Raw genomic sequence first — 26,868 nt, 5'->3', positions numbered from 1 at the left:
ACTCGGCCTGTACCACCGAACAGAAATTACATGTTTTTTATTTTTTTATGTTTTCATCCAATACAGTGGTATTTTCCTTGAAGTGGAAATCAACCCAAACACATTTCTTTTCAACAATATGTTCCCAGCAGGCCCACTAGTTGAAACACGACTTTCTGATTAATATTGTGTTTGTGGGATATGAGTTAAGCAGCAAAATGCACCCCCTGTTTAGCCATCTCAGGGGGCGGCCATTTTGTCACTTCTGTCGACTGAAAATGACATCACAACTGCTCAGGGCTCAGGTAACGACTAATCATGGCTCAGCTCCAGAAAATAGGTCAGCAGTGATGGTCATTACCTGATCCCTGAGCAACTGTGATGTCATTTTCAGTCGAAAGAAGTGACAAAATGGCCGCCCCCAGAGATGGCTAAAAAACGGGTGGATTAACTCTTACCCTACAAATGCAATATTTAGCAGAATGCCGTGTTTCAACTAGTGGGCTTGCATAGAACATTTTCTTGAAAAAAAAATGTTCAGGTTGACTTTCACTTTAAATACAAAATAGCAAGTAGTAAAAAAAATATATAAGCCAATTAAGATGCTTGGTCAAGGACTAAAAGAAACTAAAAGAAGTCAAGGTACGACTGTATAAGGCAAAATTATAAACGCTGTCATTGTCCAAATATAGACAAACTGTACCGACTTTAATGTTTATCTATATACATTCAAGTCTAGGAATATTTGGACAGTTCAGTACAACACTACAATGGCTTAGAAATGAAACAAGATATGCTTTAACTGAAGACTTTTCGCTTTAATTTGAGGGTATTTACATCCAAATCAGATAGTATGTATATCTAACTCCCACTCTTTAAAGGACCAGAAGTAATGGGACAATAGGCTGCTCAGCTGCTTTATGGTCAGGTGGGCATTTATGGCTGCCGCTGGAGTTTAAGGAAAAGAAGTGGAATGTTATGCTATGGCCACGTCAACTACCTGACCTGAATCCAATTGTGAATGCATTTTACTAGCTGAAGACAAAATTGAAGAGAAAAAGACGCCAACAACCAGGAACCAAAGACAGTTGCAGTAGAGGTCTGGCAGAGCATCAGCAGCAATGAAATCCAGCCTCTGGTGATGTCTATGCGTTCTAGACTTCAGGCTGTAATTGCCTGCAAAGAATTTGCAGCCAAGCATTAAAAAGAGCAAGTTTGACCGATGATTGTTAATTTGCCCCATTACGTTTAATATCTTAAAAAATGAGAGGCACACATACAAACTGTTTTCATGCCTATGCCACTCACCTGATTGGAATGTCAATTCCCTCAAATTCACGCTGAAAGTCTGCAGTTAAAGCCCATCTTGTTCATCCATCCATCCATTATCTGTACCGCTTCTCCTCACAAGGGTCGCGGGGCGTGCTGGAGCCTATCCCAGCTGTCTTTGGGCAGTAGGCGGGGGACACCCTGAACTGGTTGCCAGCCAATCGCAGGGCACACAGAGCCAAACATCCGCACTCACAATCACACCTAGGGGCAATTTAGAGTATCCAATCAACTTACCATGCATGTTTTTGGAATGTGGGAGGAAACCGGAGTGCCCGGAGAAAACCCACGCAGGCACGGGGAGAACATGCAAACTCCACACAGGGAGGCCGGAGCCGGGATCGAACCCACGACCTCTGAACTGTGAGGCGGACGTGCTAACCAGTCGACCACCGTGCCGCCTCCATCTTGTTCATTTCATTCCAAATCCACCGTGGTGGTGTTTGGAGCCAAAAAGAGGCGAATTGTGTCAATGTTCCAATATTCATGGACCTGGGTGTACATCATTCCCCTGGCGATTTAGATATGCAAGGACCTGTTAATGCTGAAGTGTCCCACGTGTATTCACGTCCACATGCAATTGCTCAAAACATTGCTCATGGGCAGACTTGCACGCAAGCAAGAAATATATTGCATGTACTGTGACAGCACATGATGCCGTTATGTGCCACACATACACTGTCATGGGAATTGGTGACTCATTAACTCTGCCACTGCCCGATTGACTGATATAGATGCAGGCAGGGGGGTGGGGTGCATTCCCTTTTCGTATATCTTTTCCATCCTCCCTCTCGGCTCTTAAATGCTTTCTCGCTCCTTCCTTTCTGCTTTACCTCTGCACTCCTGCCCGCGCTCTCTCTCTCTCTCTCTCTCTCTCCCACTGTCGCGCTCCTTCTGTGTCTTTTTCACTCTCTCTTTCACATTGCCTCAGCATCCCGGAGCCACCAGCGGCAGCAGACAGCATCATCACTGAGGGGGAAGAGACTTTTTCAAGTGGACTGACACGCAAAACACACACACAGGAAGCAAGGCTAGCTGGACAACGGAAAAGCGGTTTCATGTCCAGCAGCTGCGTGCTGACCCGTAGTAAGAGGAGGCGCAGCGCTCTCAGCTCCACGTCCGCTTCAGTCCTCTAAGCACCTCCCATCGCTCACCCCTCCACCCACCTTGAGTGCTGCCTGGTGTTGCGGCTGCTGAGGGGCTGGCTGGAATGACCCTGGAGCGCAGGAAGCACAAGAAGATGCGATCAGGGGGGCTGGCGCCTAGTTAGACAACCTGATCCTTCATCCCTGTTCTGCTGGACAGCACACCGCTGTGACCTGAGTGGCACATACATGCCCATGTAGGAGGGCATGGCTGTGTAGAGCGAGGGTTGACAGTAACCACGCTGGACCAAAGGACCTCTACAGAAAGACGCACAGGTGAGAGAACAACCTCATGCATATGTATCTGCGACAACTAAGCGTGTTTGATTATGTTAATCTGTGCGATTTTTATTTGCTGAAGGTTTTTTCCGTTATGTGCCTGCGTGTCCTGTTGGGCTGCCATTGCCGCGCTCTCATTGATTAGAAAGCAGATGGGTGAGCTCTGTGGCAGAATGATAATGGAAGATGTCTCCTGGAGGACATGGTCCGATCTCCATCACACGTCCGACGATAGTCATTGGGGATGGAAGGGTTGCATAGGGGAAATATTTGGGCGAGGGATGAAAAGGAGAGTGAAGGTCTGTGGCATTTTGTGGAATTTATGTGAGTGTCATGTCCTTTGAGATAGGGCTGTTTATGGGGAGAGCTTTTGGCTTTGTTGAGTGTCATTTTGAATTCTAGTACAGTATCGAGGATTTACGAATTCCAGGAACTTATGTGATGGCAGACTAGCACACACGTGATGGAATCAAATCTAGCTCCTGAGGTCCCAGCCCTAGAACTGTGATTCTATAGTCCTGTTTGTCCAGTACCACCCAAAAAATGAGTGCTCCAAGTACCGCCATAATGACCAACTTTTAAAACAGAGTAGTGTAATGGGCCTAAGTGTTCATGACAATAATAGTATTGCAAGTCACCGTCACATTATGCAACGTTTGAACATAAACACTGTGCCTAAATACAAACAAAATGTATTGAAATGTTAAATACAACTGAACTTTACTTGGCCGGTGAATCTTGAGCCCAAGTACCACTAGTGGTACAACAGTTTGAGAATCACTGCTAACTGCTCCTCAACTCACTCATCATAACAGACTTTTCTCAAATAAACAATCTAACTCATAAAAATGCTGAAATAGAAACTCTAACTAAGAGACTATTCTAAAATATCTTTTTTAAATCTGACTAAACATGCGAAGCTAACAGAAATCTACCTAAGTTGACTAGCAAGTTGAGTAATGCTAGTTATTCCCTATCTACTTCCCTATCGAGTCGAGTCTGTAAGTGTGAGTGGTGAATTGTTACATAGACAGTATTACTTCTAATGCATGCTTAGTCATATTAAAGAAGTCAACCCAAACCTTTTTTTTCTCTCAAGAATACGTTCTATGCAGGCCCATCAGTTGAATCAAAGCATTCTGATTAATATTGCGTTTGTGGAATATGAGTTAAGCAGCAAAATCCACCCAATTTTCGTCATCTCAGGGGACGGCCATTTTGCCACTTCTGTTGACTGACAATGACATCACAACTGTTAAGGGCCCAGGTAACGAGCAATCACGGCTCACCTGTTTTCTGAAGCCGAGCCATGATTGGTCATTAACTGAGCCCTGAGCAACTGTGATGTCATTTGCAGTTGACAAAATGTCAAAATGGGCACCCCCTGAGATGGACAAAAAAAACGGGTGGATTTTGCTGCTTAACTCATATTCCACAAACAAAATATTAATCAGAAGGCCTTGTTTGAACTAGTAGGCCTGCATAGAACATATTCTTGAAAAAAAAAATGTTTGGATTGAGTACCCTTTAAACAAGTAACTTTTCTGTGACTCCTGCCACAAGCTAAAAAGGCCATAAGCCTTTCCTCCAAATTCTCCTTTAATCAACTTGGGCTCATTACACTAGTGTAAAATGGTTACTGTGCTTTTCATTTTCAGTAGACGTCAAAGACAAGAGGCAGCAACAGCAACCCCAAAGTGCATTTCAGAGATTGGCTCGGGGTGGATGTGCTTATTCAGTGGTGCCTGTGGCTGAGAGAGATGAGCTGTCCAGTGCTGTTGCGTGGAGCATACATCACTGCACGCAGGGCTGTGGACCCAGGAGGAATCAACAGAAGGAAAGCCATTACTTAGATGACCAGGCTCCTCTGATCTCATCATGTGGCAGGGTGGGTTATGGAGACACTGGACATAGGCGGACGGAGGGAAGGAGACAGCTAGAGCACATGAGAGACAGAACACTCTCTTTAATGCCGAGATTAATTCTAGAAGGCAGCACATTCAGAATGCTGGAAATATCAATATTTTTCATTATGAGGTTTGTTTCAGAGAGTAAGGTGGCTGATTGCGAAGGCCACAAAACATCTATATGGAATCCACTCAGGCCGACAGTGGTCATGCCGGCAAAATGATGTAGGCGTCTAAAGGTTAATTTGTTCTTTAGCAGGAACAGTGTTGGATATCAAAGCATGTGAAGCCAGTCAGTCAATGCATCGTTTTATGCTAGTGACTGAGCAGTTGATTCCGGTTTCAAAAGCATGTATGGAAGATGAATCATCGACGGGTCTGTGCTCTGTTAGTGTACATTAGACAACCACAAACAGCTGTTAATGCCTTGCCAACTTTGCTTGGCCACATATTGAGGAGTAGCCAAACATGTGCCAAAATGCACAACCAAACAGGAAGCTCTCGTGTAATGGCACTGCCTAACATCAATATGTGTCGAGAACACTGTTAAGTGTGGATCCAATGTAGCGAGGATGGGGGTAACGGTTAAATGTACAATAATGAAACAAAAACAATCTTTGCCATCACTGGAACACATTGACTGATCAACTTGATAGGAAGGCGTAGGCAACGAGAGGCCCGTGGCCTCTTCATTCATTTCCCCCACGCCTAATCTTTTATGGGGGGGGCGGGCGAAACAATTTTTTTTTCTTTTTTTACAAACCAAAAAAACTCAACTCAAAAAATGCTGAGAAACATTCACTATACATTTTCCGCAAATGGCAAAAATAATCCAAAATATGAAAAAATATTGAAGGAAAAGAAAAAAAATCTGCAAGTCCACTGTTGCCAAACTGTGACTAGGCAGTGGTCGACCGTAATTTTAAATTGTAATATCACCAATCATCACTAGATGGCAGACATGTCTGATGCATCTGGTCTCAGACTGCCCTACCACGAGTAGGCCTAATATATTTTGCAGATTTAAAATGATCTGAAGGACAAACATTGTACCCCAATAATATTACAATTTTGAGTGAGTTGATTTTTGTACAAACGGAAGTCTTGCACTTAATGTTCGTTTCTTGTTCAGCAATTTTGTGCCGTCATTGAATGGTAATTTTTTTTTGCACTGTAGAAAAAAAGCACAGTATTTGGTTATTTTGTTTTTTGCTTCAAGCCCTCTGTTGTTGGGTTAGGATAGTGGATCTTGAAAAATGTATAATAAAAAGTGAAATATATTACGTATTTTGGCCATATTTAAAATAGCATTGTCATCATACATCTGGTTAGGAAGTTCCGCAGCACCACTGGTGAAAAATTGTGGCCTCCTCCAGCATTTAGTTAGTTGGCCATGCCTGATCTAAGCAAATCGTAGAACAATAGCTATGAGCCGCCACTTAATACAGTACATTAATGAAATAAAACACTCTCTTGATAAATTAGCAGAATTTCAGAAGCATTTGTCTTGCTCATCTAATATGTTAGCATTCTCATGTGTAAGGGTGTTAGCCATCATATACCACTTTCTTCACAATAACTTGCTCTTAACATAACATGTGACATCATGAAGGGGAGTTAGCCCATTGATGGCTAGCTGTAAAGAAGCTAACATTAGCAGTTGACCACATTTCCTGATCTTCAGCCTCACAGTCTCTTTTGCTTACTCATCCCTGGTAGACAGTCCATTAGCACACACTTGAAATGTGTGAGGCTGTTTGATACATGGACTGCACCCCCCAGTGTACTGTATCTTCTGCACGCTAACATCTGAAATTGGTGTTGAAAAGAAAACAGAGAAATCCCCCCAAAAAATGCGGTGTCATCCAATTACCTGTTATCATACATGATGACGATATTTTATGAAACTTTTATGGCATGTTTATTGGGAACATAGCTCAAATTTGACATTATTACCATTGGAGATGTGTCAGCGGATATAAAAAGTCGACACAGACCTGTTCAAATGCCAGGGTTTTGTAATATACTCTAAAAAAAAAAAAAAACACAATTAAAAAGACAGGACAAATATAACTCATTTCAAAACTTCTTCCATCATTAATGTGACGCATAGCATGTACAACTCAAATGAAATCAAGTATGGCATAATATACTGTAGACAAACACTCACATTCACACCTATGGACAATTAAGACATTTCAATAAACCGAAAATGCATGTTTTTGGAATGTCGAAGGAAGCAATGGTACCGAGTAAGTTCAGGGAGAACATTTAACACAATTAAACTCTTGAGTTGTTGATCCAATGCTCTATATACCAAGATCAACTCAAATTGTATATGGGTACTAAAATGGGGGAATGAATGAACAAAATCACTGCAGTGCCCTGTAAAAAGCCTGGCCTTGTAAAGGTGTGATGGACTATAGAAGCATATAGAAACAGACAAACAAAGAAAAAACTGTGTAGGCCCTCAAAACAATCAAACATTTACAACAGAAAGCAGTTAAATGAGAAACAGCACATATTATTTCAGTCTCACAAATTAAGTGCTAAGTAATTGTTAAATATGAGTCTCATTGGCACATACAAATGCTCAAAAGGTTTTTAATCTAACCAAAGATCTTTATCTCTAGTCTTCTTACACATTTTCATAGAGTTTTCAAAGCACTGCTTGATGTGAAACTTGGGGATTAAAAGGCATTTGATTTTCACTTCATTTGAAATGGATTTCTTTCTTATCATGGCATTTACTGTCTAAATAAAAAGTGGCAAAGAGCGGCAACCTGGTGGCTAGACGGTGCATACTTTCTATTCTACCATTCCCAGTGCATTTATGGCCAGTGGGAGAAGATGAATGGAGGCAGTCAGGCTAATTAAAAAAAAACAACAAAAACATGTTTTATGAGTTTGAATACTGCACAGTAATGTGCAAAAATCTTCGGCCACTCGAGATTTTTTTGTTTGAATGACGTTGGTTAATGAAAAACACAAATGTGCCCCACCACAAAATACAAAATAAGCACTTTTCTTGTTGAGTTGAGGCACAGCATTGTACATAGCAATAATAATTCAAGTGAGAAATGACTGCAAAGGGCAACTGTCCAAGCAAGTGATTACAACATTTCATGTGACATTTTGGAAAGATGCTGACTGATATTGTATGTATTGATGTAGTCCTCCCAAATTATGACTTTTTACATTCTACTGACTTTGGTGACTGTCGTCATTGTGTCTAATGCATTCCTGATGTGTGTACTGATAGTGAGTCGACACAATAACTTTAGCTCATGTCTGTGCAATAGTTGTGATCTCACTTTAAACCATGCCTGCTAACATGGCAGTTATCAGGTTTAGATGAAGTCTGATTCTTTTCTGTATGTCTCTGGTTCCACTGCAGCGTTGATTTGTTATCCAGTGTTTATTGTTCTCATCTTTAAGTGAACACAGTTGCGCACAGTCTATGCTTCATTTTCTTTCACTCATGTGTAATTGCTGTCAGCAGCAACATTTCATCATGTCACAAAATGGAACAAAGGGACAACAAAAACTAGAAAACACAATGCTAATCAGTGATGGCCTAACATCAAAATAGGTGGAAAATGACAGCTAGTAGAATGCTGTCATTTTTGGTTGAATTGTTTTTTGTTTTTTTTTACCTCAGCTTTTACATCCTACCGCATTATACATTATTTGCAAGCAGATTGTGTTTTTGTTTTTGTGTTTCAACAATTATTAGGTGCTTTTAGGTTTTAATACTATCAGCGGACAACCAATTTTTTTTGCCCGTTTACGAAAGTTATAGTGGAAGTCAAGTCAAACATTTTCTTTGCAATAATATGTTGTATGCGCCCTGTTTCTTGCCATCTTAGATGGTGGCCATTTGTACTGCCACTTGCTGTCGACTGACAATGATATTACAGTGCCTAAGCGCTCAGGTAATGACTGTCACAGCTCACTTGTTTCTGTGTTTGGTCATGTCACATTTGCAAGCTGAACCTTTAGGCACTGTGATGTCATTTTCCATTGCCAGCAAGTGGCAAAATGGCCGCTCCCTGAGATGGGTAAAAACGGGTGGAATTTGCTGCTTGATGGATGGATGTATCTGGACATCTAATGTTATGTTTCCACTGCACCGTTTCAGTTGGATTAAACTTGTCTCTGTTGGGCTTGTAGAATAATTATGTTGAAAAAAAAAAAAAAAAGCATGCTACGTTCAACACATCAGTCAGGAAAAACACTCTGAGGACACACAAACAATGGGAGCGAACAAGTGTCCTGTATTGTATTTTCTTCTTCACACCACGTGGCTGTAAGTCATGGTAAAAAGATTTTTTTTTCAGTGTTACCGGGTGAAATATGCATATTAATCTCTCTCTTGCTAGCACATCACTGAATTTCACACTTGTGCTCTGCAGCGTAGTGTGCAGGCCTTACCTAACTTGGCCAGCATCCCAAACTATCAGCTGGGAATCAGAAGAGAAAAACACTTGAAACAAAAATAAAACGTTGCTTATTATACAACCCTGCAAGAGACATTTGACTTATGACAGGCTTGTTGCCTCACCAGCCCTGTTTTACAGGGTTTACTGCCATGCTGGTTTGTACAGACGTCATTACAGTAATGCCAAACAACGGGGGAAATATTATGTCCCTCCTGTTTCCATGCAGTCAGGTAAAACACTCCTGCTCTGTGACATAATCTTGTGCTTACGCCAATTTACAACACTGCCAATTAAGTATGTCTACAAATGTGCTTGTACTATTTCAAGGCTGAAGATGCTTAAACATCCGCTCAACACTGACAATTGCATGGTAGTGGGTTTCTGTTGCCTTCGCTCAATATACTAATAGCCAACGCAAGCTCCACATGTTAGAACATCATAAAAAGCCCACCTATGTGTCTGCAACCATGTAGGAAATAGATGACTGCAGTGTTTTCTGCAGGCTCTCTTGCTCTCGTTCTTATGACATTAGGCTTGGTTTGGAGCCCTTTTCATTTGTCAACAGAGGAAAACAAGGACCATGAATGTATTGTAGGTTTGTGGGCGGTAAAGAAAAAAACATACATTTTTCAAGAAAGGACAGCTTTGAAAAAAAGAGGAAAAAAAATAGCTCGAGGAGATGTCGCGGTGGTAGGAAAGGTACTTCTCTAGGATAAATGAGTAGCTAAGTCAGGTAGACATTAAACAGCTCTGCCATGCTGCGTTCCACATGCAAAAATCAAGCCAGAACCAAATTCTTCAGTGCACGGGGCTAATTTGCCAAAGAAATGAGGGTAGTATTCAGATAAATGTTCACATTTATTGAATATTTCAAAAGAATTTAATGGAATTCACCCTTCCACCACCTTCCGGCCAGTGTTGTTCCTTATTTTTAGTCATCTTTAAATATGCCACGCACAATGGCATTCATCCATCCTTTATCCAAGCCGCTTATCCTCACGAGGGTCGAGGGCGTGCTGGAGCCTGGGCAGTAGGCGGGGGTACACCCTGAACTGGTTATCAGCCAATCGCAGGGCACACAAAGACAAACAACCATCCGCACTCACAATCACACCTAGGGACAATTTAGAGCATTCAATCAACCAACTATGCATGTTTTTTGGAATGTGTGAGGAAACCGGAGTTCCCGGAGAAAACCCACACAGGCACGGGGAGAACATGCAAGCTGTTAACAAAAGGTATAATAATATACTGAAACAACATTTGACTTGGATCCTTATTTTTGGACCACCCTCCAGTAAAAAGGGTTGATACCATGATCTGCTGTTTGCTGCAGAGCCACAAACAACATTCAGGCCCATCCCCACTACTCGAAGGCGGAGGGAGGCTACCCTCTCATCCACTGGCGTGAATCCAAATGTACAGGCACCGAACCAGAGGGACAATAAGTTACGCCTGCTTGGCGCCTTTCACCATGGGCAACTCCAGAGTGGAAGAGAGTACAAACCCTCTCAAGAGGATGCTACCAGAGCCTGTGTGTGTTAAGGTGAGCCCGACTATATCCAGTCAGAACCTGTCGACCTCACACGCCAGCTCGGGTTCCTTACCTGTCACAAGGGTGACATTCCACATCCCTGGAGACAGCTTTTATAGCTGGGGATCGGACCACCAGTCACAATGCGCACGACCTCCTTGGCCTCTCCCACAGGAGCTGAGCACATGGGAGCCTTGTACCTCCCATACAGAAAAAAAAAAAAAAAAGGTGAAAAAAAATTTGATATGACCTCAAAGTGGAATCAACCATGTGCCTATGACGGTCAAAAAATATATATATATACAAACCATTCCAGTTTGGAACCAAGGTCAACCCGGAGAACAGATGCAAAATATGCAATCTCTGTCATTGCAGTATTTGATGTCCATTATAATACACAACGAAAAACAAAATAAATACAATTTTTGTCATTGGCACAGCAAAAACACGGTAGCACCGAGCAATGAAATTCGTAGCTTGCTAGTCTCCCTTCACGTATACGAAGAATATAAAAATTTTAAAATGAGTACGAATTTAAAAAAAACAAAAAAACAATGAATACTAAAGGAAAAAAGAAGGTAGGCAATGTATTTAAGAACAATGAGATAATGACAGTATAAAAACAGAAAAAGACTGTATTCAAGTTTGGCAGTAGTAACAGTCTGGCAGTGCAAAAAGGAAGAAAATATGTATCGTACTGTGCAAAGATTCAGCCATTTGACGATTTCTAAGTATTGCAGGTGGCAGAGGTATTGCACAGTGTAAACGTTCAAAATATTGCACAGTGTGGGTGACAGGTGATGTCATTTGTTGAGGAGTCTAGGTAGAAGCTGATATCCAGTACAATATCAAATACTTTGCCGCTGCAAAGATGAGAATGTTAAATGCAGAAGTGAATGTGTGATGAACATGTAATGTGACATGATGTTATAGTGGTATGCAAAATGATAAAGGAGTACCTTGTATTTGTCCATATCATTTAGACAAACTACCTCGCTCAGCTTTACAGCCATCATTGTCATGATGAGCATCGGCAACATTTTCTATGTAATTGCCTCGACCTTCTACCTACGGCGGTGCATCTGCATTCTTCTCCCCCTCGCTATGTAATCATCATCATCATCATCATCAAGTGAGATGAGGTTTGGGAAAGCAAGGTCGCATGAGTCCTTTGCTTTTGTTACTGTTGGTATGCATGATTGGTAACGAACACAACCCATACAACCTTCACTTTTATAATGAGCAATTCTTTATTTTCCATTGAGGGATGTTCAATGTATTCTAACTGCTACAGTGTTGTTTTTTAATAGAAAAACGTAGCACAAAAATACCCACTCAATCAACCTGTATAATTTACAGTGTGGGATATTTTAAGGCCAAAAGTAGTTGGAGGTACCATGACAGTTTTCAGTAAGCAAAGAGTCATCTCAACATTTTTTTTTTTCATTTCCGAGACCCAAAACAAAAATTTGGCAACCATAATTTAATAAACACCACTGTTAACATCTAACAATATAGATTGCGCTATAGCAATTTTCTTTTTCAAGATACCATATGTACAGGTTATTAGGTTAAACCTTATTACTACAAAAATCAGTTTTACAGACACTGATGATAATTTCACCATGCACTTTCATTGAACAATAAATTGTGAAGTGTAATTTACTCCATAAGTGAATATGATAACTAATGTGGAGAGTCAATAAAACATGTCTTTGTCATGACACCATGTCAGCAAATATACAGTGAAACCGTTTGTATCCAGAAAACTAAACAGTATCATTACACACTCACAATGCCAGTGATGCACCATGAGAAAGCAGTTGCGCTAAATTAAGCAGCAAAGGTGATCCATACACAGCTCGTAAAAGAGTCACCTTTACACACATGCTTACATATTACATGCTCTATGTCTATAGGTGCTGTCATGGTTGCCGGAGTAGGAGGGCCCAAATGCAGGGAGGCAGGAGAATCAGGGCGTACTGAAGAACACATTTATTAACAAAAAACCAACACAAACAAATGTCCAAAACTCAAAGCAGCAAAGAAACCCTAGAGAACCCAAAGGCAATACCAGGAGAAACAAAACGTATGTGTAATGTGACATTAACAATAATGAGTAGTGTGAAAAGACACACATTTGATGATTGTGGTATTGTTTCCTGTCAGACTTAATGTACAGATCAGACAGAACCAAGGACGTTTTGATATAGTTTTAGCAATAATCAACCTATTTCCAATTCACTGGCTACACAACATCTACGCTGTGGTAGTGGTAAACACTTATTACTGATGTCAATAAAACAACAATGAGTGTTTTGTTTGTTTTTTTACTTAAGTGCATTTTTCTTATCATTTAAGTATGATTACTTTATCTTTTTGCCTCTGTCCTCCTTTTGTAGTATTTTCTTGCCACACAATTGGCATTTGTAGCTGATCGTTATTTGGCTTGACCCACAATCAAGGTTGCATGTACGCTGCAAATGCAATAGGCATGCTGCCTATGGTGTCACACATTTCCAGTGATCTACGGTCTATGAGATGAGCCAAAAATTGTAGCCGCATGCCAGGAAAGGCCGTGAGGATTGAGATATGGAATTAAACAATGCAAATTTCATTTACATAGCATAGCCACCATCTCTTGTGGGTAAGAAAAGCATTCACTGCAATGGCAAAGCCTGAAGGATACGAACAATGTTCTGTAGGACATGCAAAATGTCATTTTAATTTCATTGCATTCAAGGGAATAAATGCTATTTACTGTAGCTCATATGCTTCAAGCCAAGGAACCAACAATTCGAAGGAATGGAAATTTGGAAAAAGACAGACGGAAAGGGATTTACATATTTCACCCTCCATAGTGCATGACATAATTAAAAGATTAAAGGACCCTGGAGGGATTTCAATGCATGGAGGGCAGGCATATAAGATCATCACTGGAAATCTATGATCCCTCAGAAGGTGCAGAAAGAACCATAAACTTTCATCACCCTACAATATAGCGGAGGTACATTAAAAGCATCAATTGGGATTGCTAATTGCTATATGAATGAAATAAACATGCGGTCTTCACAGAACTACTGTATTGCGGTATCTAGGATAGTACATGAACCACAAGAAACTTGTAGATGAAAATTAGAATGCTAATGCTAGGTATGCAAAGAGTATACCATAACATCCTGATAAATTCCAAACATGGCTTGAGACCTAAAGGCAAAAACATGTCTAGTCATGTCTTATAACAGATGCGTATGAGGACCCAACTACTATCTCATATAAGTCTAATTGAAAACAATGATATCAATTACAGTATTTGCAATTACAGTACCCCTAGTACTAGTAACTGGAAAAGAAATCCAACTGATTGCGAGAGCAAGGTATTGTTACACAGTAAAGTCCCTATGAAGTGAAAATAAATGTCTTCCAAATTTGACACGACACAGAGAAGTGTTGTTAAAAAACCTGCCAAATTTAAATGACTAAAACATTTCACTAACATAAAATGAGGCTTCAAAATGAGATGTTTTGAGCATGTCTGCTAAATTCGTGACACAACACTCTGAAAAATTGATAACACTTTGTCGAGCAACTTATGCCTACATAGCCCAACATGTTTGACAAAATACAGTATATCCACTTGACGCCTGCAATGGCTGTAATATATCCCATTGGGTCATCATGACATGGAAAGGAGGAGAGGAAAGGCACTAGCCAAGAGCTAGCTGGCAAGCTAACATGCTTCTGGGGCTCTTAACAGGCAGCAGGCTTGTCTGCGGCAACACCACCTCACTTGGGATTTTAAATAATGATACGGAGCTGTTCTGTAAATTGTGGCATTCCGGGAAGCTGCATTTTTGGGGTGTTTAGCGATAGCTTGCTAGTTAATTGCACGCTATAGTGGTAGAAATGGGCCAAGTAATAATGACCAATTGAGACACTGTTGCAAGAAATGGCTCTCAGATTTTTATTTAGTGGGGGAATGGTGACTGATGCAGTATGTATGTAAAGTATCAGTATCAGTCTTCGCACATGTTTTCATCAATTGTCTTCAAACATTTGTAATGCATTTAGAAACAAACGTATGATTTCAATTTACAGAGTCGTTAATCAAATTCTACAACCTGGTACAGTGCCCCACCTGTTGTTTTGTCTTCTATTTAGCGAGAGGCGTTTATTTGTTCAAGAGGACAGTTGAGAGATGACTGAGGCATGGCGTACATTAAAGCACAAGTGACTACCGTATTTTCTGAACTATAAGTCGCTCCGGAGTACAAGTCACGCCAGCCATAAAATGCATAATAAAGAAGGAAAAAAACATGTATAAGTCGCACTGCAGTATAAGTCGCATTGTGGATTTGATCAAATTCCAACACCAAGAACAGACATGTAATTTAAAATTTAAATGACGAACAATTTAAAATAAAACTACAATAGAGACAACAACGGGCTGAACGGTATGCTTACGTTACATGACACAACACCCATCCAACATCTCTGTGAGAGCAACAAAAAGCTGCTCTCGATTGATTTTAGTATTGCGCACTGACATGTTCTTGAAAATCATTATTGCAAATTGACTGCAATTACTTGATGCAAGCAAAACATGCACACATATGTGAGCACACATGGTGACATTCAGGATTCATTTCTTTTCTAATGTTTCTAATGTTTCTCCCTCTACATCAGCTGCATATCCTTTAAGTGTGATGTATGAAAGGAGACCTGCCATAGTTGTCGTCGATATGGTACGGTGTGTAACTGATGAGATGAAGCTCCCCACTGGTTAATTAATGGTGTGCCCATAATGTGGGTGGCCCGCTCTCCAGTGGCTGTGGAGTGAATTCTCTGGAGAAGGACGGTAATGAAGTGCACTTAGACCACCTGCCACGAAGAGTGTAGCCATGATTAAAAGTCACCAAGAGGTTCTTCTGATTTCAAAGGCTTCCCCACAGGGACAATATGTGCCTTGATTGATCCAAGACATAACAAGCCATCAGTTAAACATCCATCTAGTGCACAATACCTGGATCTGTTTTCAGGGGTGCGCAATAAATTGCATGTTTGTAATCTCAGCAACGAGGATGAGCTAACTTCTCATTTCTCATCTCAATGGGCTGAGGGTGATAAATAGTTCATGTTTGGTTTCAACGTCTGCTCTGAAGGGTGAGAACAAACAAATCTGGATTCAGACAAATACGCAGATAATGTCGAGAACACAGTTAACTGTGGCTCTGTAAATTCTATCAGCATGTATAAGTTCCTGACAAATACATTGACAGCAGCACACAGCTCAACAAACAGAGAACGTCAATAATGCACTTACTCGTGAAAGTCTAGTCCGAATAAGACAAGACTGTTGGGATTTGTGCACCTCATGCTTAAATTTGAAACAACACTGATTACTTTTGGTGCAATGTCACAAACAGGAAATTGCCGATCTTATTTTATTTGCATACACTACAGTTTGATGAATACAATTTTTAAATGTACATGGAGCTACATTATGTAAACCTGCACAATCAAAAAAAACAATGGTGCAAAACAAAACAATCTGCATTCACCAATATTATACTGTAAACAGTTTCTACCCCGATTGTGGAGTGGAACACGCTGCTCCATTTGATGCAGTCATCGCCAGTTTGATTCCCATCCAGTCCAGATCAAGGTTATAGTAAACCAAAATGAACATAACTAAAATCGAAAAACATTTTCATGAAAAAAATGAAATAAAATCAAGAGTTGAAAAATGCATAATTAACTGAAACTACATTTTACATGGATAAAACTGACTAAAAGTAACTAGAATGAAAATGTCCATTTTCATCTTTGTCAAATAATTTCAGACGTGAACTTTTGCACTTGATTTGAAATTTGGAATTACTGTACGGCATACAGAAGAAGGAAGGTGTAACAGACATTTGAATATTGTTGTTTATTACATGACACTTATTGTGACTTTTTTTTATCGTACACTGAACAAATGCTCAATATATATTTTTTAAAACACTAAAACTAACACTAAAACTAATAAAAACTCAACTAAACCAACACTAACAAACCCCCTATAAAAGCTTATTAAAACTAAGTGAATTTGAAAAACAAAAGTCAAACTGAAATAAACACTTACTAACAAAAAAATGTTGCATTAGAGCAAAAAACATGTGCCAAACAAATAAAAGTGAAGCTCGCTGTCACCGAACACAATAAGGTAGTTTATTTTGACTTGAGTTGTAATTATTAAATAGTTTACACTGGGGAACAATTTGGAAAAAAAATCTGTCGAGCTAGATTTTTATGCTGATTAAAACAAAAATTGGCATGCTGATTCTAAAATTGCAGTTTTATTTTCTAGCACATCGTTTTTTTTCCCCCACTGCTTACCCTCTAGGTAAGCAAAATTGGTTAGTTTTAGTCAGACTTCAGTAAGAAGTGCTGAATACGAATGGACTCATCAAAAGCTACGTGGCAATTTGTTTCTGCAATCATAATTGAGACAATGTGGTGAGAGGTGTGTGCAGCTCCCAATAATTCAGTATTATCAATATTGTATCTGCAAATGGAAAGCTAGCCCAGTAGGCTTTTTTTTTAGAAGGCTAGCATAGTGCTGGCTTTTCTCTTAACCTTGTAATTACGGGCATACTGTTGTAAATTCTATTTCAGTTAATGCTGTTTTTTTTTGTAGTTTTCAAAGCTTGTAAGTATTCCATCTTAATGTTACATGTATACACATTTATTTCATATTTCTTAAGAAAGGGTATCCTTTAGCTGAAAAACTTGACGTGATAGAGAAAAACTGAGATCAATTTTGGATTTTGCACCCAAAAATTGGTTAAAAACAGTTGTCAGACCTAACGCAACAAAAAAATGTGTTCCCCAGTATTATTAACGTGTATTTTGCTCTAAAGTGTAATACAACTCCTTCTATGTTCAGTTTTAACTGTACAGTATTCACTTAACGATATGTTTATAATTGTGGAGGAATTTTGCAGTGGTTGCAACTGTTTCTATTGTGCAGTATTTACATTACATTACATACATGTATATTAGCAAACTGTGTTTCATTGGGTCTTTTAGTAAAATATAAGCATTTGTCTTTGTAAACCAGTTTCTAATGGAGTCATGGACTTGGGCTGACAGACTGACAAAACAATCAAATATATGCGGAACATGAATAAAACATTTGCTCATGAAATTCAGAGTATTTCCGTGCAAGTGCCATTTGGGATTTTATGCACACCAAGTTTTGATTTGAAACAATAATCTGTAATCAGTTTTGGGAGTTTGATGAAGTAACGCATTAACAGTTTCAGCATAAGTGGTTGGATCCGGCAGTGTTATACAGTCGCAGCTGCTGAGATGTGGATTTCTGTCCCTTTTTCCACATGGTGGAATTGATATTGAACAGATATTGGATTTTGCTGGAGAATGAAGCCAAATTAGTCTGAGTCTCACCAGCGTAGATATTATTCACGAATAAGCCTTTGAAACCATATTTACATTTATGTGAAGGCGACGGATGGCTGATGATTAAACCGAGCCTCTTCGCATTATAGTCATATAAATATTGACTACAGTAAAGCTTGCTGACATGTCAAACAGTGTGTCGTCTCAGACACAAGTCTGCATTTCAAGTCCTATCTGAACTTATTGACTTACTGTATATTGCTTCCCACTGCTAACTTGGTATGAATATTTTACTGTCACACCAGTTTGTCTCTGGGTCCCTTCACCAAACATTTCATTATTTTGTGAAAGTTGTCTTCATTTTGAATTTAGTCCTAAATGCCCATTATGTGAACATCATTTTGGGTAGCTCTAGAAATGTTGCCTCTTTGTTCAGCGGATTTTGACATTAGGCACACCCATTCCAAAAAAGTGTATCTTTGCAAAGATGACGTTCAGTTTTGTGCACGAGGCGAGTGGGATATGACGTTTGAAACATCAAATGACTGTATTGTGAATTTTTAAAACAATTGGTATTGCACCAACATTCATTGGTAAGCACTACTTTTAGGGCGGTGTGGAGTTTGACAAAACATCCATCCATCCACCATTATCTATACCGCTTTATCTTGACGAGGGTCGCGGGGGTGCCGGAGCCTATCCCAACTGTCTTCGGGCAGTAGGCGGGGTACACCCTGAACTGGTTGCCAGCCAATCGCAGTTGACAAAACATTTCAAAGGAAAAATAACTTATCTTTGGAATAAGTAATTTTATTAGTAAAATCATACATTCAGATTCAACAAGTGCCCTGACATGGTTGGCTACTACTCAAGCCACGAGTTACATGTCCGTCACAGGGGGTAACCAGCTATGGAGTCTCAGAGATTTCCACTTCTGTTTTTATTTTGTCTTGCAGGTATGGAAACATACAGGATTATGCACAAACCCATTCGATGGGGAACTGTGGATTTTTAACAATTGGGTTACTTTTTAACCCAAGCTCTAGTTATTTATTTTGACCCAGCAGATTGGGTTGAAGATTGGATTTGGGAGGGTTTAAGAACTGAAGCTGGTCACCTACTGAAGTTGAAGTATTATTTATGTATCTATTTTATTTTTTTGTTTTTTTTGTTTTAACCCTTCCTCAACACCCCCTCTTCAACTATAGGACAACTATTTTTATTCATGTACAGGTACGTGAAAAACAGAGTTTCAAAGAATCTCCAAAGCCCACTTAACCATCGTACAGACAGATATTTGAAGTTCTATTGTTAGTAATAATAATACTGTATAATACTGTAACAATAATAATATAAATAATTATTATAATACAGTACTGAGAAGAAGAAAATGAAGAAGAAAAAAAACAAACAAAAGGAAAAGTTTGACAAGTAGTGACTGACAGCTAAGGACAAGAGCCGGGAAGTTGAAGTAAATTTAATGCAACATTCTTAGGAATTCAGTGGTGACGGCTGGACGGTTCAGTGGCTAAAACTACAGGCTTTGGACACAGGGATTGAAATTCAAATCGCAGTCAGGGTGGATGTCACACACCTCAGAAAATGTTGGTAATTGATAATGATTTTTAACCCCAGCAATACTGATAACCTGGTAAAACATTTCTTGGTAGCTTTAACTCATCAACTCATCATGGGTAGTTTTGAACCCTTGTTGGATCAAAACTAGGGCTGTCAATAGATTAAAAACAAATGAGAGATTACTTAATTATGATCTGTAATTAATTGATCTAATTAATCCATTTTTAATCTCACTTAAAAATTACTGAGACTTGAACTGCTTCTTTGGAAAGCAAAGTCCTTCTTAAAAAGAACGCATACCACTCTACCTTTATCAGTAGTGCCATCTGGGCGTTTTTTAATTTACTATTCATCGGACCAACAACTCTCACATGCTCCTCCATTTTCACATCTTCTCTCTGCTCCTGAACTTGCCCTCCCACCAACAATAGGAGCCTGTCAGGTTATGCCAAAGACAATGACAGCCAATCAGTGTCCACTTCATCGTGTTCCATTAACCGTTGTTTTTTACACCTACAACAACTCAAGCACAAGCCCCATGCATCAAAATGGATCTCATCATCATACAGAAACAGTAAAGTTAGAGATCAAAATTTAGACTAATGCGATTAAAAAATTAAGTCTTTAACTCTGACTGTAATTAATTGATCGCAATTAATGCACTAATTTGACACCCCTAATCAAAATATTGACCCAACAAGCTGAGTCAAATCCTCAACCCAATGTGCTGAGTATAATTAAGCCAACATTGGCTCGGTGGCCTTTGGACCCAGTGCTGGGTTAGCCATCTCACCCAACTTGGGTTACTTTTGACCCAGCAGTTTTAAGAGTGCCAAGTGTACTCTACTACGCTCTACTCTTTTTGTTGCATTGTGGAGCATACAATTGGTGGCTCTAAAGGGTTAAGAAAGAGGTCACTGCTGGAGATTTGCTGGAGAGACACACTCCTTCAACAACTGTACTGTATCATGCAATTCAGCCATTTAATGTGGAAGTCCTCGTTGTTAAATGTGAATGTTACCAATTTGGGAACACTGGGAATATCAGATTCAATTCAGAACCACAATCCAATTACTATGTATGGTTTAGCTTAGATTTTTTTTTTTTTATGACCATTTTTGTCCATTGCCTTTGTGTCACCACAGAATTAGTCATGGGTGCGCGACATAAAAACTGTCTCATGCATTATTGAATGCCTTAACACTTGTACAGAATGTGAGCAAACAATTACGTTTGAGTCCATATTTATCATAACCCCTACTTCTGACGGGGTGAATCCCAGTTAAATTGACTCACACCGGCGTCTAGAGTAGCATGTATGACTGTAATTCAGCATAGGGCCCTGCAGCAGTACTGCCACAAGCAGCCCTTTATGGCATCATGTCTTTGTGCGAATCACATTGTCAATGATTCACACTTCCTTTGTGAACATAAACGTACAGATGACGACAGCGCTTAAAACAAACAAACAAAAAAAAAGATCCAAAATATCATGTTGTTCATTCATGACGCATGAAGCCATCATCCAGCGGAGCTTTTATCCAAAAGAGGACACTGAGTGGTTATGAAAATGCTCGGGGCCTATTTTTAACTGAACCGTTACTTGAACCCCATTATGCATTTGTTATCACTTTGTATCCGTTCGTGCGGTTATGTGCCGTCCTGTGTTGACTGGATTGCTTCTAGAACCAGATGTGGGACACAAAAGCAGTTGACTTCACATAGACAGATGTTCTTTTGAGATAGGGGTTTCTGTATCACCCCTAAGTGTGAGAAAAAAAAAAGACCACCAACTTGAAAATGGGGAACACTTTTGTGCACATTAGAAATGACATACAGCCCCAGAGATTGAAATGCTGATTGCATCTCTAGGCTGTTATTATGAATCCATCACCAGGTGCTTGAAGTTGAGCATAGTCGCTTACTTATTTCTTCTGTTTTTTTGGCAGCGATGTTTCAAGAAGGCCTTAGAGAAAATGAGTGGAGGATACAGCAGCTGGTAGAGTAGAGGCTTGTTTTTGAGAGGGAGAAACTTCAGAGCCATGTTTAATCGGCATATCCTTACCTAAATGGTTGCCAGCAGCTGGGAGAGGAGGACCTGAGCGGGTGATTACCAAGGCAGATGAGAGATGAAGCCCAGTTCCTCAAATGGTACCAGCACACCATCTCACACACAGTTCATCTTTCAATTGACATCTTCAGGACCTCCTCTAAGTGAGAGCTACTTTTTGATAGCTTGATAGCTGGACTTGGTGCGGGTTTCCATGCTCAAGGTGACATGATGACTGCAATGCAGTGAAGATAAGATAAGATAAGAATGCCTTTATTGATCCCACAGTGGGGAAATTTTCATTGTTACAGTAGCAAAGATATAGGTCACACAGGGGCGGCGGCATAATGTGGCCATTAATGTATAACATTGACGGCAAACATTTAGGATCAAACCTATGTAGATATACGCAGTAACATGTGTATATACACATGTATATACACACCAACCTACATCTACATAAAAAATATGAGGAACACTCATTTCGGCCTGTACATAGTACAGAGGAAAAAATACTCTAAGTAAGTAAGTAAGTAAGTGGAAGCATGGAGGAAGAAGAAATGGACTGAAATTTGGAATTTCAGGGGCAATATGAGACTGTGGGCAAGGTTGTGTTCACAATATAATGCATCATGGCAGGGAGAACAGCCTTCACCTAAGAATGTCACAGTTGCAGTGGAAATGTTATACCCCACCCCTTAAGAAAAAAAAAACACTACTGAGCCGTGTACTGAGAAACAAAGAAAAATATATTTCTAATAAAATAATCGAATTTGTCTTCCAAGAGTGGACTCACACAGAACACTTAAGGTTATTTATGATTGATCATAAAACTTCACAACTGAAAAAATTGGACCAGTCTAGCAGGCCCAGAACTGATTGCAAACGAGAAAGCTAGCAGTCACTTGTTGCTAAGTAGAGTAGCCTCAATGTATAATTAAAATTCACACATAATCCAATGGATGGATTTAAGACACACACAGCCACTAGGCTGCTTAAATGAAAAACCGATAGCAGACAGAGTCAAAACAAACAAGCAGTCAGACAGCTATGCAAGCGACAACAAAATGTTCATATCTTAAAAATAAATAAAAAAACATGTGTAACTGGTGATGCAGTTCTCTGCTTAGTCGGTATCTACAAGTCAATATTTCACATTTCTAGTGGTGACAGCAGAGGAAGCTACAAGCCCAAAAGCTGTGAAACTATGTAATAAGACAAGAAGGGGTGCTCTCAAAACATATTTTGCAGAATTTTCATGCTCTACTGTGAATGTGTGTGTGTGTGTGCGTGCGTTTTAACTCAGCTAGTGATAATAATTCCCCATTGCTGTCTCTAATGTTCTAATTTACCAATATAGCATCTCTATCATTGATGAAAGCATGTATATAATTTCCTAGACTGTATTGGACAAGCCCCCTATATATATATATATATATATATATATATATATATATATATATATATATATATATATATATATATATATATATATATATATATATATATATATATAGTACTGTATATACTGTGTGTATATATATATATATATATATATATATACATATACACACTGTGAATATGTATATACATATGCTGTACAAGACCAGCAGCGGACGATTAAGATGAGGAACCTTGCCTAATATCTACGTTAAAGTTTTTAATTTTCAATCCTAAAATTAGTTTACCTTAACTAGAACAGCGCAGTGCATTTTAGCCAAATGGTTTAAAGCACGTTTAAACCCTTTGTTGTTGTTGTGCAAAGTGAAAATTGGTGTCATTATATCTGCTCTTGTTGCTGCTACTTCTTTTTTGTTGCCTTCTTCTTCATTGTCGTCTTCATCTTCTCTCTCCCACTTCTTTTAAGACTACGAAGAAAAAGCACTGTCGCCGGAAGTAGTCATGGCAGCTTAACTTTCACTTTGCACAGTAACATCAACTAGGACCTCTGGATAAAATGCAATACAATACAATGCAATAGACAATGTTTAACAAACACATTAGCATTTTATTTGCCGATATTTAGTCGTCTTTGTCATGCTGTCGGTGGCCGAGCATGCGCCGCTCACAACTTGCGAACACAGCTGTTAACTATCCGCTTATTCGGTTCGACTCTGACTAAATGAGCGGCACATTTGAAAACTTTATGAGTTTCCGAACAGAATGTTGTTCAAAAATGCCGTTCGTTTATTGAGAGTGCACCCAAAACAGGTGCTCTAAATGCTTCAGTGCTTCAAGCGGTCCAGATGGAAGCACGAGCTGCTGATTGCTTTAGAACATAGGCTGCCTTTGCAAACTAATAAGAGGGGAACGCGCTCTGCCTCTCCGAACACACAGACTCAGAGAGTAGTGTGCGAGCGCCAGGGTAAATTACCGACCGTGACCCTAATGTTCATTTCTTGACCGTTCCAACTTAGAAGAACAATAGCAGGAAAATGTGCCAAAATAGCAAGGTAAAACTGTAACCCATGAAGTTAAGGTCCCAAATGAAAATCCGCGATAGAGTGAATCCGCAATAAATGAGCCACAAAGTAGCGAGGGAACAACACTGTATATATACTTAAGTCAGCGCCTCAACCTCTGACTATCCGCGGTCGGTGACGTGGCAACGAACGTGTGTCCATCCCCGGGAAGCATTTTGGGACAGTCTTGGCGCTTGATTCTCCGTTTGGCTTTTCGATGTGTTTTGATGGGTCGCAAAATTTGCAATGCAAATCGTAATGTGAAACTACTTAGTTTGAGCCTTGGGATCTGCTGGCATTTACGCCACGGTGCAGTTGCACTGTCTATACAAATAGTGGCATTATTATGTGTTGTAGTCGCTTGAGAAGTAAAAAGAGTTCATCTGCTTTTGGCTGCTCTGCCATTTGAAGGAGTGGGCATGTCTTGATGAAAATGTTGTTCACAGTCTGACCCTGACGTGATGCCATATCGTATATTATATGAGTGGTGTGCTGGCAAACTTCCTGATCTATAGATTTGTCACTTGTGACACCATAATTTCAAGCCCAGTTTTTTTCATCTTGGAAAAACACAGATTTGACTCCCGGAGATTTGCAGTAGAAGCTGCAATGACCACACGGAAAATGGCTGCGTGGATGAATTGACGCAAAGCGGGGACGTGACCCCAACTCCTGCCCCCAATCATTGTTCACCTCAGTCTTTAACAATTCATTTCTCCTGCTCTCCTACTTCATGTGAGATGAGTGCACTCTCTCCAGTTCAAGTTTAGCAGTCCGGTGCAGGTGACTTTAATGATCTCGGTTTTACGGCGTTCCGTTAAGAACGACGAGCAGACTCCCGGCAGGAGTGCTGAGGAGACAAAAGGACACGGTGCAGCGATTCAAGGCCAGCATGAGCCCCGCCCATTTCTGCACATCTCACTGCAAATTTATGGTTCATGCTGATTGCAGGCGGAGCTGTTTTGCATTTTACCTATCAGCCCCCGAGGAAAGTGCGATCGCTCATCGCGCTGTTCAATGGTTTGTAACTTGATGAACTATGCAGCTTATAAAGGGGACAAGTCAGCTTTTTTACCTGAACTATTTTACAAATGGAAACTTCATTGGAGACGTTTTGAAATTCAAATGACACTATAAGAAACTTACTCTGCCACAGCACAATTTCATTTATTATATTTACGTGCTGATTTTATTCTCTGTTGTCAAGAGCATAGAGACACTCGGTATGTTTAAAAAAAGGAAAGAAAAATCTATTGAGACATCAAAAGTTATATATAAGTTTTTGTGTTGTTGAGATTGCACAGAACTGATGCACGGGATTCAGTATACAAACGTTCTTATGCCTGAACCATACAAAAAAAAAAATGGAGGGATGGAGCACGAAAAACAGCAGTCCCTTTTTACAGTATTTCTCTTGTGTTTAATGTGACAGCAACAAAACTCATCATGTAATCGAAGCATTCCATTGATATTTTCCGTTGAAGGCATCCTAATCAATAATTTAATCGTGAATTAGTGTACTAGATTTTGACCTGCCTTTTTTTTCCAGTCATCAACTCACACAATCAATGTTATCCATTAACAAAGAAACAATGTTAGACTCTTGTCTTTACATTGTTGTGAATCTTTGCTCTTAGTCAGAACTCAAAGGAGGATGAGTGTGTAGTGGACCAGGCAACCGCTAACATTATGATTTGTTTTTTTATTGGTTGTTTGGATTTGGATATACTTTATAATGAAATATTTAGATTCTTACATTTTTCAGCGTATAAATCACTCCGGAGTATAAATCGCACCAGTCAAAAAATGCAACACGGCGTATAAGTCACATTCTGGGGGGAAATTCGTTTCACAACCCAGAGTAAGAAAAGTAGAGCTCGGACTCACACCCCAAATCCCCATTCCCTACGGGTGCGTTTGAAAAGATGCTCTGAGCGTACACTGCTTTACATCGACCATTCGGAAAATCAGAGCATTGTTCAAATTTCGTTCTGTTCAGTTATTCAGAGTGCCTCAAAAAAGAGTGCCTGAGCCCAGTGCGTCAGACAGTACAGATGGAAACAGATCAAGCACAAAATGCTAATTGGTTTATAAGATAGGTTGCTTTCAGGAATTAATGGGAGAGGAGCACGCTCTGCCTCTCCAAATACACATAGTCTTAGAATTGTGTTAAGGCATATATTTCCGAACCCACCACTGTGTGAGTGAGTTCCGGTCAGACGAAACATCCGCTTCTAACTACAAAAAAGTTTTTCTTTTTAGATTAAAGTGGCTTACCTTAACTAGAATCCCATGTCACATTGTGGCCAAGGGTAGAATCCAGGTCAGTTATTGTGCCTTCTGGTGCTATAAATCCTTGTTGTGGTGCAAGAAAGCAGCAAGCTAAACTAGCGGCACATCACTAAGTAGTTGCCATGACTATTACTATTTCCGTTGTGACTTTTTCTTCCATTTCTTCTACTTTCTTTTGGCGGTTGGCAAATACTTTTGGGGCATTACTGCCACTTTCTGGCCACCGGTAGTAATGCACTAAAACTTTAGACAACCGCCTAAGTTGCACCTGAGTATAAATCGCAGAACCAGCCAAACTATGAAAAAAAACGTGTGACTTATATTTTTCAGCAATATAGCAAAACCTTGACTAATCTATGCATGTAAACATACAAACTGTGTAGGCTATTGATGTTTAAAAAAATACTAATAATTAAAAACACCAAAGGCACCCACTGCGCATAAAGTGGTGCAGAAAATGTTGCAAT

The 26,868-nt window shown here is 39.7% G+C and overlaps 1 protein-coding gene and 1 long non-coding RNA gene across 4 annotated transcripts in view; one reads left to right on the top strand and one right to left on the bottom strand.

Moving 5' to 3' along the window:
• Positions 1-474: 474 nt before the first annotated feature.
• LOC147151553 (uncharacterized) lies at positions 475-26,529 on the bottom strand. 2 transcript variants are annotated; one of them, XR_015085752.1, is made up of 4 exons: positions 26,387-26,529; positions 2,390-2,524; positions 2,142-2,277; positions 475-1,155 (listed from the first exon to the last, which is right to left on the bottom strand). It is a non-coding gene; the product is annotated as an uncharacterized LOC147151553 (long non-coding RNA). The 2 variants fall into 2 exon arrangements; XR_015085751.1 differs by lacking the exon at positions 475-1,155 and having other exon boundaries at positions 1,164-2,277.
• frmpd3 (FERM and PDZ domain containing 3) overlaps positions 2,145-26,868 on the top strand; it is an 82,399-nt gene continuing 57,675 nt past the window's right edge. Inside the window, exon 1 of one of the 2 annotated variants that reach the window (XM_086024023.1) lies at positions 2,145-2,729. The gene's annotated coding sequence lies outside the window, so the exon portion shown is untranslated. The remainder of the gene's footprint in view (positions 2,730-26,868) is intronic. The other variant, XM_086024024.1, reaches the window with a different exon arrangement.

This window comes from Filicampus tigris, chromosome 2 (assembly GCF_054856515.1).
Source record: "Filicampus tigris isolate MCC_2025a chromosome 2, RoL_Ftig_1.0, whole genome shotgun sequence".
NCBI classification, from domain to species: domain Eukaryota; kingdom Metazoa; phylum Chordata; class Actinopteri; order Syngnathiformes; family Syngnathidae; genus Filicampus; species Filicampus tigris.
The sequence above is the reverse complement of the archived record's forward strand: the minus strand, read 5'-3'. Positions and strand labels throughout refer to the sequence as shown.